General features: G+C 49.2%; 15 non-coding genes and 1 pseudogene across 15 annotated transcripts; all 16 read left to right on the plus strand.

Moving 5' to 3' along the window:
• Nucleotides 1–553: 553 nt before the first annotated feature.
• LOC135004695 (U1 spliceosomal RNA) lies at nucleotides 554–717 on the plus strand. The gene has a single exon (XR_010205423.1). It is a non-coding gene; the product is annotated as a U1 spliceosomal RNA (small nuclear RNA).
• A 152-nt stretch (nucleotides 718–869) lies between these two features.
• On the plus strand, nucleotides 870–1,032 carry LOC135004950 (U1 spliceosomal RNA). Its single transcript, XR_010205659.1, has one exon. It is a non-coding gene; the product is annotated as a U1 spliceosomal RNA (small nuclear RNA).
• Nucleotides 1,033–1,702: 670 nt separating this feature from the next.
• On the plus strand, nucleotides 1,703–1,866 carry LOC135004647 (U1 spliceosomal RNA). Its single transcript, XR_010205378.1, has one exon. It is a non-coding gene; the product is annotated as a U1 spliceosomal RNA (small nuclear RNA).
• Nucleotides 1,867–2,018: 152 nt separating this feature from the next.
• On the plus strand, nucleotides 2,019–2,182 carry LOC135004931 (U1 spliceosomal RNA). Its single transcript, XR_010205641.1, has one exon. It is a non-coding gene; the product is annotated as a U1 spliceosomal RNA (small nuclear RNA).
• Nucleotides 2,183–2,850: 668 nt separating this feature from the next.
• LOC135004725 (U1 spliceosomal RNA) lies at nucleotides 2,851–3,014 on the plus strand. Its single transcript, XR_010205453.1, has one exon. It is a non-coding gene; the product is annotated as a U1 spliceosomal RNA (small nuclear RNA).
• Nucleotides 3,015–3,166: 152 nt separating this feature from the next.
• On the plus strand, nucleotides 3,167–3,329 carry LOC135004977 (U1 spliceosomal RNA). Its single transcript, XR_010205677.1, has one exon. It is a non-coding gene; the product is annotated as a U1 spliceosomal RNA (small nuclear RNA).
• A 671-nt stretch (nucleotides 3,330–4,000) lies between these two features.
• On the plus strand, nucleotides 4,001–4,164 carry LOC135004858 (U1 spliceosomal RNA). The gene has a single exon (XR_010205580.1). It is a non-coding gene; the product is annotated as a U1 spliceosomal RNA (small nuclear RNA).
• A 5,460-nt stretch (nucleotides 4,165–9,624) lies between these two features.
• LOC135004697 (U1 spliceosomal RNA) lies at nucleotides 9,625–9,788 on the plus strand. The gene has a single exon (XR_010205425.1). It is a non-coding gene; the product is annotated as a U1 spliceosomal RNA (small nuclear RNA).
• Nucleotides 9,789–9,940: 152 nt separating this feature from the next.
• On the plus strand, nucleotides 9,941–10,075 carry LOC135004960 (U1 spliceosomal RNA; annotated as a pseudogene).
• A 702-nt stretch (nucleotides 10,076–10,777) lies between these two features.
• On the plus strand, nucleotides 10,778–10,941 carry LOC135004679 (U1 spliceosomal RNA). Its single transcript, XR_010205408.1, has one exon. It is a non-coding gene; the product is annotated as a U1 spliceosomal RNA (small nuclear RNA).
• Nucleotides 10,942–11,093: 152 nt separating this feature from the next.
• Nucleotides 11,094–11,256, plus strand: LOC135004951 (U1 spliceosomal RNA). Its single transcript, XR_010205660.1, has one exon. It is a non-coding gene; the product is annotated as a U1 spliceosomal RNA (small nuclear RNA).
• Nucleotides 11,257–11,926: 670 nt separating this feature from the next.
• On the plus strand, nucleotides 11,927–12,090 carry LOC135004648 (U1 spliceosomal RNA). The gene has a single exon (XR_010205379.1). It is a non-coding gene; the product is annotated as a U1 spliceosomal RNA (small nuclear RNA).
• A 152-nt stretch (nucleotides 12,091–12,242) lies between these two features.
• On the plus strand, nucleotides 12,243–12,406 carry LOC135004932 (U1 spliceosomal RNA). Its single transcript, XR_010205642.1, has one exon. It is a non-coding gene; the product is annotated as a U1 spliceosomal RNA (small nuclear RNA).
• A 668-nt stretch (nucleotides 12,407–13,074) lies between these two features.
• On the plus strand, nucleotides 13,075–13,238 carry LOC135004726 (U1 spliceosomal RNA). The gene has a single exon (XR_010205454.1). It is a non-coding gene; the product is annotated as a U1 spliceosomal RNA (small nuclear RNA).
• A 152-nt stretch (nucleotides 13,239–13,390) lies between these two features.
• On the plus strand, nucleotides 13,391–13,553 carry LOC135004978 (U1 spliceosomal RNA). The gene has a single exon (XR_010205678.1). It is a non-coding gene; the product is annotated as a U1 spliceosomal RNA (small nuclear RNA).
• A 671-nt stretch (nucleotides 13,554–14,224) lies between these two features.
• On the plus strand, nucleotides 14,225–14,388 carry LOC135004628 (U1 spliceosomal RNA). Its single transcript, XR_010205358.1, has one exon. It is a non-coding gene; the product is annotated as a U1 spliceosomal RNA (small nuclear RNA).
• The last annotated feature ends 70 nt before the right edge of the window (nucleotides 14,389–14,458 follow it).

Below are 14,458 nucleotides of genomic sequence, written 5' to 3' on the forward strand. Positions count from 1 at the left end.
GTGCCTTCCGATGCACAATGCAAACTACAGGTAGTGCTGCAGGGCCCACACCCTTTTACTTGCCTTACAGAGCAGCTCTGGAGCTGTTACAGTGCCAAGCTGCTGCAAGAAATCAGCTTGAATGCTTCAGGGGCTGGGGCATGGCCAACATGAGCCCCACACCGAAGTAGGGTGGGGGTGTTTAATGCGAACTAAGGGTCATCCAAGCGCCGCAAAAGGCCGCCATGCCCTGCATACCCCTTTTCTCTTTTCATATGCAGATGAGGGTTCCAGCCAACTTTGGCCCACTGCTTGGATGACATCACTGTATGCAAATCCGTCTTCTGCAGACCTTCCCCCAGGAATGCTTGTACTAGTTGTTGCATTTGGTTTGTTGTTTGGGGGTGCTTCAGTATTAGGCAGCCTTCTGCCCTCCCATGTTCATCTGAAAATATGTGTTCTCCCGGCAGTTGTTGTCCCCAGATGAGAGTTCCCTTGTGCTGCCTCAGTTGAATCTCCTTTACTTGACAGAGATGTGCCTGAGCAGCGGCCCTCCCCAGCCCTATCCCAAATCATACTTATTTTGCATAGGAGATACCATGGTCATAAAGATTGTTCTCCAAGGGTTAGGTTCATTCATTGCATTCTGGGTATGCTGACCCCTGTGATTTCCCCAAATGTGGGAAACTCAACTGCATTATTTGTGGTAGTGGGGGACTGTGTTTGTGTTTTCCTCTGGTCAGCTCTGGTAAAAGTCAGATTTCTTTGTCTCAGATCTTCCTCTAGCCTTGTTCTTCTTTCGAGAGTTCCATTGTGCTGCCTCAGTTTGATCTCCTTCACTTGACAGGGGGGTACCCGAGCAGCGACCCTCCCCAGCTCTAGCCCAACTCCTACATAACTGCCAGGTGAGATACTATGATCATGAAGGTGCTTCTCCCAGGGCAAGGCTCACCCATTGCACTCTGGGTGTGCTGCTCCTGCGATTTCCCCAAATGTGGGAAACTTGACTGCATAATTTGTGTTTCCCCTGGTCGGCTCTTGTATAATTCAGATCTCTTTGTCTCAGGTCTCTCTCCAGCCTAGTTTGCTGTCTGTTTCCACTTCTCTTTTCTTGAGCCGCTGCCTTCTATGCCCTTGTGCACTCTCCTGACTTCTCCTGTCTGCTTACTTTGTGCCTTCCAACGCACAATGCAAACTACAGGTAGTGCTGCAGGGCCCACACCCTTTTACTTGCCTTTCAGAGCAGCTCTGGAGCTGTTACAGTGCCCAGCTGCTGCAAGAAATCAGCTTGAATGCTTCAGGGGCTGGGGCATAGCCAACATGAGCCCCACACCGACGGAGGGTGGAGGTGTTTAATGCGAACTAAGGGTCATCCAAGCGCCGCAAAAGGCCGCCATGCCCTGCATACCCCTTTTCTCTTTTCATATGCAGATGAGGGTTCCAGCCAACTTTGGCCCACTGCTTGGATGACATCACCGTATGCAAATACGTCTTCTGCAGACCTTCCCCCAGGAATGCTTGTACTAGTTGTTGCATTTGGTTTGTTGTTTGGGGTGCTTCAGTATTAGGCAGCCTTCTGCTCTCCCATGTTCATCTGAAAATATGTGTTCTCCCTGCAGTTGTTGTCCCCAGATGAGAGTTCTCTTGTGCTGCCTCAGTTGAATCTCCTTTACTTGACAGAGATGTGCCTGAGCAGCGGCCCTCCCCAGCCCTATCCCAAATCATACTTATTTTGCATAGGAGATACCATGGTCATGAAGATTGTTCTTCCAGGGTGAGGTTCATTCATTGCATTCTGGGTATGCTGACCCCTGTGATTTCCCCAAATGTGGGAAACTCGACTGCATTATTTGTGGTAGTGGGGGACTGTGTTTGTGCTTTCCTCTGGTCAGCTCTGGTAAAAGTCAGATTTCTTTGTCTCAGATCTTCCTCTAGCCTTGTTCTTTTTTTGAGAGTTTCCTTGTGCTGCCTCAGTTGGATTTCCTTCACTTGACAGGGGGGTGCCCGAGCAGCGACCCTCCCCAGCTCTAGCCCAACTCCTACTTACCTGCCAGGTGAGATACTATGATCAGGAAGGTGCTTCTCCCAGGGCAAGGCTCACCCATTGCACTCTGGGTGTGCTGCTCCTACGATTTCCCCAAATGTGGGACACTTGACTACATAATTTGTGTTTCCTCTGGTCGGCTACTCGTATAATTCAGATCTCTTTGTCTCAGGTCTCTCTCCAGCCTAGTTTGCTGTCTGTTTCCACTTCTCTTTTCTTGAGCCCCTGCCCTTGCCCTTGTGCACTCTCCTGACTTCTCCTGTCTGCTTACTTTGTGCCTTCCAACGCACAATGCAAACTACAGGTAGTGCTGCAGGGCCAACACCCTTTTACTTGCCTTACAGAGCAGCTCTGGAGCTGTTACAGTGCCCAGCTGCTGCAAGAAATCAGCTTGAATGCTTCAGGGGCTGGGGCATAGCCAACATGAGCCCCACACCGACGGAGGGTGGAGGTGTTTAATGCGAACTAAGGGTCATCCAAGCGCCGCAAAAGGCCGCCATGCCCTGCATACCCCTTTTCTCTTTTCATATGCAGATGAGGGTTCCTGCCAACTTTGGCCCACTGCTTGGATGACATCACCGTATGCAAATCCGTCTTCTGCAGACCTTTTCCCAGGAATGCTTGTACTAGTTGTTGCATTTGGTTTGTTGTTTGGGGGTGCTTCAGTATTAGGCAGCCTTCTGCTCTCCCATGTTCATCTGAAAATATGTGTTCTCCCTGCAGTTGTTGTCCCCAGATGAGAGTTCCCTTGTGCTGCCTCAGTTGAATCTCCTTTACTTGACAGAGATGTGCCTGAGCAGCGGCCCTCCCCAGCCCTATCCCAAATCATACTTATTTTGCATAGGAGATACCATTGTCATGAAGATTGTTCTCCCAGGGTGAGGTTCATTCATTGCATTCTGGGTATGCTGACCCCTGTCATTTCCCCAAATGTGGGAAACTCGACTGCATTATTTGTGGTAGTGGGGGACTGTGTTTGTGCTTTCCTCTGGTCAGCTCTGGTAAAAGTCAGATTTCTTTGTCTCAGATCTTCCTCTAGCCTTGTTCTTTTTTCGAGAGTTTCCTTGTGCTGCCTCAGTTGGATCTCCTTCACTTGACAGGGGGGTGCCCGAACAGCGACCCTCCCCAGCTCTAGCCCAACTCCTACTTACCTGCCAGGTGAGATACTATGATCAGGAAGGTGCTTCTCCCAGGGCAAGGCTCACCCAATGCACTCTGGGTGTGCTGCTCCTACGATTTCCCCAAATGTGGGACACTTGATTACATAATTTGTGTTTCCTCTGGTCGGCTCTCGTATAATTCAGATCTCTTTGTCTCAGGTCTCTCTCCAGCCTAGTTTGCTGTCTGTTTCCACTTCTCTTTTCTTGAGCCGCTCCCTTCTATGCCCTTGTGCACTATCCTGACTTCTCCCGTCTGCTTACTTTGTGCCTTCCAACGCACAATGCAAACTACAGGTAGTGCTGCAGGGCCCACACCCTTTTACTTGCTTTACAGAGCAGCTCTGGAGCTGTTACAGTGCCCAGCTGCTGCAAGAAATCAGCTTGAATGCTTCAGGGGCTGGGGCATAGCCAACATGAGCCCCACACCGAAGGAAGGTGGAGGTGTTTAATGCAAACTAGGGGTCATCCAAGCGCCGCAAAAGGCCGCCATGCCCTGCACACCCCTTTTTTATTTTCATATGCAGACGAGGGTTGAAGCCAACTTTGACCCACTGCTTGGATGACATCACCATATGCAAATCCATCTGCTGCAGGCCTTCCCCCAGGAATGCTTGCACTAGTAGTTGCATTTGGTTTGTTGTTTGGGGGTGCTTCAGTGTTAGGCAGCCTTCTGCCCTCCCATGTTCATCTGAAAATATGTGTTCTCCCTGCAGTTGTTGTCCCCAGATGAGAGTTCCCTTGTGTTGCCTCAGTTGAATCTCCTTTACTTGACAGAGATGTGCCTGAGCAGCGGCCCTCCCCAGCCCTATCCCAAATCATACTTATTTTGCATAGGAGATACCATGGTCATGAAGATTGTTCTCCCAGGGTGAGGTTCATTCATTGCACTCTGGGTATGCTGACCCCTGTGATTTCCCCAAATGTGGGAAACTCGACTGCATTATTTGTGGTAGTGGGGGACTGCGTTTGTGCTTTCCTCTGGTCAGCTCTGGTAAAAGTCAGATTTCTTTGTCTCAGATCTTCCTCTAGCCTTGTTCTTCTTTCGAGAGTTCCCTTGTGCTGCCTCAGTTGGATCTCCTTCACTTGACAGGGGGTGCCCGAGCAGCAATCCTCCACAGCTCTAGCCCAACTCCTACTTACCTGCCAGGTGAGATACTATGATGTTCACTGTTAGGGCAATCAGGATGTGGAATTCCCTGCCAGGGAAGGTGGTAATGGCGGACTCTGTAATTGGATTTAAAAAAGGAATGGATACATTTCTGAATGAAAAAGCTATCCAAGGTTATAATACTTAAAATATCAACATGGTTAATCCGGGGGTAACATGAGTTATAGTAGCTAACTAGTCATAAAACATTATTCAGCAAGTATGTAGAATCATCACAACTTAAAACAGGTTGAACACGATGGGCAATTTGCCTCTATTCAACCTCAAAAAATATGTTACTATATGTTACTATATTACTATGTTACTGTAGTATACAGAACACCACAATGTAATGAGCACTGATAGTGAGCACTGATGAGGATACTAGAACTGACACTGAGCAGCAAGATGCAGCACTGGACTATTAGTAATGTACTGTAGTATGCTGAGCACCACAATGCAGCACAAGACAATGAGCAGTGATACTGAGCACTGATGAGGATACTACTGAGAACTGACACTGAGCAGGAGAGACACACTACTAGTATTACTGAGCAGCAATAAGTAACCACTGATACTGAGCACTGATATTGAGATTTCCACTGAGAGAACATAGCCACGTCCTCTCCGCTCTCTCTTCAATGCACGAGTAAAAATGGCGGCAACGCGCAGCTCTTTATATGGAATCCGAATCTCGAGAGAATCCGACAGCGGGATGATGACATTTTCCCTTGTTCAGGTTTTCCGAGTCAGGCGGGAACAACCGAGCCTGCCTCGGACCAGTGTAAACCACGTGGAGTTCGTCGGGAATTCGGTTCTCGGAGAACCGAACCCGCTCCTCTCTACCTTATACCCATCAATTTTTTTATTTTCAATCTAAGCCCCTGCAGTTTTCTGTAAGCATCTGCTTCGCTATGATGATCAACAAGTCACAAGGGCAAACACTCAGGGCTTGAGGCGTAGATCTTAGGACCAGCTGCTACAAGCATGGCAGAGGTGTCACTATCACTGGTGACACCCAGAGAGGTGGCGAAGGAGATTGTAATGCAGTGCGCGCAGATAAGCAGCGCAATGGTAAAAAGGAGGCATGGTTTCATAGGTAGGGGCGTGGCCTGGTGGCCTGAATCTACATTTTGTTGCTCCGGGTGTCCCGGGGGTTGGGGGCTGCACCCGGGGACTAGTGTGTGTGCGGTGCTGGCTCCTGCACAGTGACAGGGCATGGCCACCCATCATGACACCTCCATTCTTGACCATGCTGTAATTGCAGTCGCACTGCAGTTCAGCGTGATCATAAAAAATGGTGTAGCCTCCTGCTGGTGCAGACTGTATGTGCGCGCAGGAAGCCGCCACCATTTTTGTGATCACAGCGGCTGAATGTGATGTCATACAGCCGCTGTGACCACGCCCCCTGTGTCTCCTCCGTTGCAGACCCCATTTTGAAGCCTTGCCCCCGCACCGCTCCATCCCTGACTTGGAAATGGAGTGTTGCTGACCCCCCCCCCCCCCCCCCCCCCGCCCCGATTGACAGGCAGAGGCGATCGCATTCTCTGCGGGGTGCCGCAGAAAATGCAGGCACATGCGTATGCTGTTAGCAATTTTTGCAGTTGGATCGCTTATTGTGATTGCATTCCAACCTGAATCAGGCCCTATTACCTATCACAATGCGCTGCGGGCAGTACAAAATTGGGTTAATATAGGAGTAAAACTCCCAGACCTGTGCTCCTTAACTGTACCTGGTGGCTAGTGGAGCGGCTGCCCAGTAATCAGTGTCCACGCCAGTGGGCACACGGTCCACCCCCTACGGCCACGCTCCCCTTCATCAGCGGCCTCGTGATCCGGAAGGGCGGTGTGTGTGTGACTGACCTTAGGAAGAAACTGGAGCCTCCGCTGCAGTGACCCAGCAACCAGGGCACGGGAGTATACAGCGCCGCTGGGAGTGATGAAGCTGCAGTAAAGATGTCTATTAGACCTAGCCTGCTGCAGCCCTTGTAGATTCTCATAAAACAAGTTCTTCTTTTCTTGTCAAAATTAATAGCTAAGAATAGGCTGCCTGAGGCAGGCCCCTGTTAAGTGGCCTGCTACTGAAGGCACCAACTACAAACTGAGCTCCCTGTTCATGGAAGCGGGGTTATAGAGGAGGATGCGCTGAGCATCTTGGGAACAGTCAAAAGCTTTGAGCCGGTTGGTGCCTCAGATCAAGATCCTACTCTACACCCCAATGTGAATCCTTGTGGAGTCCAGTGTACCCCACAGAAGAAATTAATGTGTCACACCCATTGGCAGCAACCTTAGAATAGCTGCTGACGGGCACAATTGAGAAAGGAAGGGGGGGGGGGGGGACATTTGAATCCAGCACATAGATGCAATTCAAATATGTAATTTGTACCTTCCTATTTTAAAATATAATGGATGAACCTCACCCTGTGAGAACAATCTTCATGATCAAGAGATCTCATATGCAAAATAAGTATGAGTTGGGATAGGGCTGGGGAGGGTGGCTGCTCGGGCAGCCCCTCCCCCGTCAAGTTAAGGAGATTCAACTGAGGACGCACAAGGGAACTCTCGTCTGGGGACAACAACTGCAGGGAGACCACATCTGTTCAGATGAACATGGGAGGGTGGAAGGCTGCCTAATATTGAAGCACCATCAAATATCAAACCATATGCAACAACTAGTACAAGCATTCCTGGGGGAAGGTCTGCAGAAGACGGATTTGCATACGGTGATGTCATCCAAGATGTGGGCCAAAGTTGGCTGGAACCCTCATCTGCATATGAAAAGAGAAAAGGGGCATGCAGGGCATGGCGGCCTTTTGCGGTGCTTGGATGACCCCTAGTTCGCATTAAACACCCCCACCCTCCTTTGGTGTGGGGCTCATGTTGGCCATGCCCCATCCCCTGAAGCATTCAAGCTGATTTCTTGCAGCAGCTGGGCACTGTAACAGCTCCAGAGCTGTTCTGTAAGGCAAGTAAAAGGGTGTGGGCCCTGCAGCACCACCTGTAGTTCGCATTGTGCGTTGGAAGGCACAAAGTAAGCAGACGGGAGGAGAAGTCAGGATAGTGCGCAAGGGCATCCTTTTCTCTTAGTCCGTAGAGGATGCTGGGGTCACATTAAGAACCATGGGGTATAGACGGGATCCGCAAGAGACATGGGCACTTTAAGACTTTCAAAGGGTGTGAACTGGCTCCTCCCTCTATGCCCCTCCTCCAGACTCCAGTTATAGGAACTGTGCCCAGGGAGACGGACATTTCGAGGAAAGGATTTATTGTTAAACTAAGGTGAGCATCTTACCAGCTCACACCTTAAGCATGCCGCAGAACGTGGCATTCAACAGAACACAAGCCAACGGCATGAACAATTGCAGCAAAAAGCTGACCAGAACCATAACATAACATGTGTATAACCACAAGTAATAACTGCAGACACAGTATGGACTGGGACGGGTGCCCAGCATCCTCTACGGACTAAGAGAAAAGGATTTACCGGTAGGTATTAAAATCCTATTTTCTCATACGACCTAGAGGATGCTGGGGTCACATTAAGAACCATGGGGTTATACCAAAGCTCTTGAACGGGTGGGAGAGTGCGTACGACTCTGCAGCACCGAATGACCCAACTTGAGGTTATCATCAGCCAAGGTATCAAACTTGTAAAACTTAGCAAAAGTGTTTACTAAATAGCTGCTCGGCAAAGTTGCAATGCCGAGACTCCCCGACCAGCTGCCCAGGATGAACCCACCTTTCTAGTAGAATGGGTCTTCACCTAATTCAGTAACGGCAATCCTGCCGTGGAATGAGCATGCTGAATCTTACCACAGATCCAGCGCATAATTGTCTACATGGAAGCAGGACACCCAATCCTGTTGGGAGCATACAGGACAAACAGAGCCTCTGTTTTCCTAATCTGAACCGTTCTGGTGACATAAATTTTCAAAGTTCTGACCACAGCCAGAGACTTTGACTCAACGAAGGTGTCAGTGGCCAAAGGCACCATGTGGAAAGATGAACCACCTTCGGCAGAAATAGTTGACGTGTCCTCAATTCTGCTCTATCTTCATGAAATATCAAATAAAGGCTCTTGTGATACTGCATGGTTTGTACTGTTTTCCATGTGCTCCCAGATCTTTCAAGCAAGAAGCATGGTCAAGAAAGTTCTGTTTGAAAAGAAACAACATTTACTGTCATTGTTATAGAATTTGGGAGAAAAAACAAGAAGAAATCTGCACTGTTGACGCACTGGACAGAATGAATGAATCATAAAATATAACCTTTATTAAGTATGTATTAAAATTGGATAAATATTAATATTATTATCCCAAACTGCAGTGAAACATAAAGGTTAAAATCACAGAACTAACATACATGTGCATAAGAAGAATAAAGAGATGTGAAAAAAAGGTTTAAAAAGCGTGTCCGTGTGTGATTATTTTTGAAGGCACAACCCTGGCGGGGTTGTTTATATAGATATATATGTTGCTAATAATCACTTTCTAGCGTAATGTTATTAAATAGCTGTTAGTATCTATGTCGTCAGGTACCACTGGGTCGTATCCTATATACTCCTGTGGGAAACTTGACTGCATAATTTGTGTTTCCCCTGGTCGGCTCTCGTATAATTCAGATCTCTTTGTCTCAGGTCTCTCTCCAGCCTAGTTTGCTGTCTGTTTCCACTTCTCTTTTCTTGAGCCGCTGCCTTCTATGCCCTTGTGCACTCTCCAGACTTCTCCTGTCTGCTTACTTTGTGCCTTCCAACGCACAATGCAAACTACAGGTAGTGCTGCAGGGCCCACACCCTTTTACTTGCCTTACAGAGCAGCTCTGGAGCTGTTACAGTGCCCAGCTGCAGCAAGAAATCAGCTTGAATGCTTCAGGGGCTGGGGCATAGCCAACATGAGCCCCACACCGACGGAGGGTGGAGGTGTTTAATGCAAACTAGGGGTCAGCCAAGCGCCGCAAAAGGCCGCCATGCCCTGCATGCCCCTTTTCTCTTTTCATATGCAGACGAGGGTTGAAGCCAACTTTGACCCACTGCTTGGATGACATCACCATATGCAAATCCATCTGCGGCAGGCCTTCCCCCAGGAATGCTTGCACTAGTTGTTGCATTTGGTTTGTTGTTTGGGGGTGCTTCAGTATTAGGCAGCCTTCTGCCCTCCCATGTTCATCTGAAAATATGTGTTCTCCCTGCAGTTGTTGTCCCCAGATGAGAGTTCCCTTGTGCTGCCTCAGTTGAATCTCCTTTACTTGACAGAGATGTGCCTGAGCAGCGGCCCTCCCCAGCCCTATCCCAAATCATACTTATTTTGCATAGGAGATACCATGGTCATGAAGATTGTTCTCCCAGGGTTAGGTTCATTCATTGCGTTCTGGGTATGCTGACCTCTGTGATTTCCCCAAATGTGGGAAACTCAACTGCATTATTTGTGGTAGTGGGGGACTGTGTTTGTGCTTTCCTCTGGTCAGCTCTGGTAAAAGTCAGATTTCTTTGTCTCAGATCTTCCTCTAGCCTTGTTCTTCTTTCAAGAGTTCCCTTGTGCTGCCTCAGTTGGATCTCCTTCACTTGACAGGGGGGTGCCCGAGCAGCGACCCTCCCCAGCTCTAGCCCAACTCCTACTTACCTGCCAGGTGAGATACTATGATCATGAAGTTGCTTCTCCCAGGGCAAGGCTCACCCATTGCACTCTGGGTGTGCTGCCCCTGCGATTTCCCCAAATATGGGAAACTTGATTGCATAATTTGTGTTTCCCCTAGTCGGCTCTCATATAATTCAGATCTCTTTGTCTCAGGTCTCTCTCCAGCCTAGTTTGCTGTCTGTTTCCACTTCTTTTTTCTTGAGCCCCTCCCTTCTATACCCTTGTGCACTATCCTGACTTCTCCTCCTGTCTGCTTACTTTGTGCCTTCCGATGCACAATGCAAACTACAGGTAGTGCTGCAGGGCCCACACCCTTTTACTTGCCTTACAGAGCAGCTCTGGAGCTGTTACAGTGCCAAGCTGCTGCAAGAAATCAGCTTGAATGCTTCAGGGGCTGGGGCATGGCCAACATGAGCCCCACACCGAAGTAGGGTGGGGGTGTTTAATGCGAACTAAGGGTCATCCAAGCGCCGCAAAAGGCCGCCATGCCCTGCATACCCCTTTTCTCTTTTCATATACAGATGAGGGTTCCAGCCAACTTTGGCCCACTGCTTGGATGACATCACTGTATGCAAATCCGTCTTCTGCAGACCTTCCCCCAGGAATGCTTGTACTAGTTGTTGCATTTGGTTTGTTGTTTGGGGGTGCTTCAGTATTAGGCAGCCTTCTGCCCTCCCATGTTCATCTGAAAATATGTGTTCTCCCGGCAGTTGTTGTCCCCAGATGAGAGTTCCCTTGTGCTGCCTCAGTTGAATCTCCTTTACTTGACAGAGATGTGCCTGAGCAGCGGCCCTCCCCAGCCCTATCCCAAATCATACTTATTTTGCATAGGAGATACCATGGTCATAAAGATTGTTCTCCCAGGGTTAGGTTCATTCATTGCATTCTGGGTATGCTGACCCCTGTGATTTCCCCAAATGTGGGAAACTCAACTGCATTATTTGTGGTAGTGGGGGACTGTGTTTGTGTTTTCCTCTGGTCAGCTCTGGTAAAAGTCAGATTTCTTTGTCTCAGATCTTCCTCTAGCCTTGTTCTTCTTTCGAGAGTTCCATTGTGCTGCCTCAGTTTGATCTCCTTCACTTGACAGGGGGGTACCCGAGCAGCGACCCTCCCCAGCTCTAGCCCAACTCCTACATAACTGCCAGGTGAGATACTATGATCATGAAGGTGCTTCTCCCAGGGCAAGGCTCACCCATTGCACTCTGGGTGTGCTGCTCCTGCGATTTCCCCAAATGTGGGAAACTTGACTGCATAATTTGTGTTTCCCCTGGTCGGCTCTTGTATAATTCAGATCTCTTTGTCTCAGGTCTCTCTCCAGCCTAGTTTGCTGTCTGTTTCCACTTCTCTTTTCTTGAGCCGCTGCCTTCTATGCCCTTGTGCACTCTCCTGACTTCTCCTGTCTGCTTACTTTGTGCCTTCCAACGCACAATGCAAACTACAGGTAGTGCTGCAGGGCCCACACCCTTTTACTTGCCTTTCAGAGCAGCTCTGGAGCTGTTACAGTGCCCAGCTGCTGCAAGAAATCAGCTTGAATGCTTCAGGGGCTGGGGCATAGCCAACATGAGCCCCACACCGACGGAGGATGGAGGTGTTTAATGCGAACTAAGGGTCATCCAAGCGCCGCAAAAGGCCGCCATGCCCTGCATACCCCTTTTCTCTTTTCATATGCAGATGAGGGTTCCAGCCAACTTTGGCCCACTGCTTGGATGACATCACCGTATGCAAATACGTCTTCTGCAGACCTTCCCCCAGGAATGCTTGTACTAGTTGTTGCATTTGGTTTGTTGTTTGGGGTGCTTCAGTATTAGGCAGCCTTCTGCTCTCCCATGTTCATCTGAAAATATGTGTTCTCCCTGCAGTTGTTGTCCCCAGATGAGAGTTCTCTTGTGCTGCCTCAGTTGAATCTCCTTTACTTGACAGAGATGTGCCTGAGCAGCGGCCCTCCCCAGCCCTATCCCAAATCATACTTATTTTGCATAGGAGATACCATGGTCATGAAGATTGTTCTTCCAGGGTGAGGTTCATTCATTGCATTCTGGGTATGCTGACCCCTGTGATTTCCCCAAATGTGGGAAACTCGACTGCATTATTTGTGGTAGTGGGGGACTGTGTTTGTGCTTTCCTCTGGTCAGCTCTGGTAAAAGTCAGATTTCTTTGTCTCAGATCTTCCTCTAGCCTTGTTCTTTTTTTGAGAGTTTCCTTGTGCTGCCTCAGTTGGATTTCCTTCACTTGACAGGGGGGTGCCCGAGCAGCGACCCTCCCCAGCTCTAGCCCAACTCCTACTTACCTGCCAGGTGAGATACTATGATCAGGAAGGTGCTTCTCCCAGGGCAAGGCTCACCCATTGCACTCTGGGTGTGCTGCTCCTACGATTTCCCCAAATGTGGGACACTTGACTACATAATTTGTGTTTCCTCTGGTCGGCTACTCGTATAATTCAGATCTCTTTGTCTCAGGTCTCTCTCCAGCCTAGTTTGCTGTCTGTTTCCACTTCTCTTTTCTTGAGCCCCTGCCCTTGCCCTTGTGCACTCTCCTGACTTCTCCTGTCTGCTTACTTTGTGCCTTCCAACGCACAATGCAAACTACAGGTAGTGCTGCAGGGCCAACACCCTTTTACTTGCCTTACAGAGCAGCTCTGGAGCTGTTACAGTGCCCAGCTGCTGCAAGAAATCAGCTTGAATGCTTCAGGGGCTGGGGCATAGCCAACATGAGCCCCACACCGACGGAGGGTGGAGGTGTTTAATGCGAACTAAGGGTCATCCAAGCGCCGCAAAAGGCCGCCATGCCCTGCATACCCCTTTTCTCTTTTCATATGCAGATGAGGGTTCCTGCCAACTTTGGCCCACTGCTTGGATGACATCACCGTATGCAAATCCGTCTTCTGCAGACCTTTTCCCAGGAATGCTTGTACTAGTTGTTGCATTTGGTTTGTTGTTTGGGGGTGCTTCAGTATTAGGCAGCCTTCTGCTCTCCCATGTTCATCTGAAAATATGTGTTCTCCCTGCAGTTGTTGTCCCCAGATGAGAGTTCCCTTGTGCTGCCTCAGTTGAATCTCCTTTACTTGACAGAGATGTGCCTGAGCAGCGGCCCTCCCCAGCCCTATCCCAAATCATACTTATTTTGCATAGGAGATACCATTGTCATGAAGATTGTTCTCCCAGGGTGAGGTTCATTCATTGCATTCTGGGTATGCTGACCCCTGTCATTTCCCCAAATGTGGGAAACTCGACTGCATTATTTGTGGTAGTGGGGGACTGTGTTTGTGCTTTCCTCTGGTCAGCTCTGGTAAAAGTCAGATTTCTTTGTCTCAGATCTTCCTCTAGCCTTGTTCTTTTTTCGAGAGTTTCCTTGTGCTGCCTCAGTTGGATCTCCTTCACTTGACAGGGGGGTGCCCGAACAGCGACCCTCCCCAGCTCTAGCCCAACTCCTACTTACCTGCCAGGTGAGATACTATGATCAGGAAGGTGCTTCTCCCAGGGCAAGGCTCACCCAATGCACTCTGGGTGTGCTGCTCCTACGATTTCCCCAAATGTGGGACACTTGATTACATAATTTGTGTTTCCTCTGGTCGGCTCTCGTATAATTCAGATCTCTTTGTCTCAGGTCTCTCTCCAGCCTAGTTTGCTGTCTGTTTCCACTTCTCTTTTCTTGAGCCGCTCCCTTCTATGCCCTTGTGCACTATCCTGACTTCTCCCGTCTGCTTACTTTGTGCCTTCCAACGCACAATGCAAACTACAGGTAGTGCTGCAGGGCCCACACCCTTTTACTTGCTTTACAGAGCAGCTCTGGAGCTGTTACAGTGCCCAGCTGCTGCAAGAAATCAGCTTGAATGCTTCAGGGGCTGGGGCATAGCCAACATGAGCCCCACACCGAAGGAAGGTGGAGGTGTTTAATGCAAACTAGGGGTCATCCAAGCGCCGCAAAAGGCCGCCATGCCCTGCACACCCCTTTTTTATTTTCATATGCAGACGAGGGTTGAAGCCAACTTTGACCCACTGCTTGGATGACATCACCATATGCAAATCCATCTGCTGCAGGCCTTCCCCCAGGAATGCTTGCACTAGTAGTTGCATTTGGTTTGTTGTTTGGGGGTGCTTCAGTGTTAGGCAGCCTTCTGCCCTCCCATGTTCATCTGAAAATATGTGTTCTCCCTGCAGTTGTTGTCCCCAGATGAGAGTTCCCTTGTGTTGCCTCAGTTGAATCTCCTTTACTTGACAGAGATGTGCCTGAGCAGCGGCCCTCCCCAGCCCTATCCCAAATCATACTTATTTTGCATAGGAGATACCATGGTCATGAAGATTGTTCTCCCAGGGTGAGGTTCATTCATTGCACTCTGGGTATGCTGACCCCTGTGATTTCCCCAAATGTGGGAAACTCAACTGCATTATTTGTGGTAGTGGGGGACTGCGTTTGTGCTTTCCTCTGGTCAGCTCTGGTAAAAGTCAGATTTCTTTGTCTCAGATCTTCCTCTAGCCTTGTTCTTCTTTCGAGAGTT

This window comes from Pseudophryne corroboree, unplaced genomic scaffold (assembly GCF_028390025.1).
Source record: "Pseudophryne corroboree isolate aPseCor3 unplaced genomic scaffold, aPseCor3.hap2 scaffold_195, whole genome shotgun sequence".
Lineage (NCBI taxonomy): Eukaryota > Metazoa > Chordata > Amphibia > Anura > Myobatrachidae > Pseudophryne > Pseudophryne corroboree.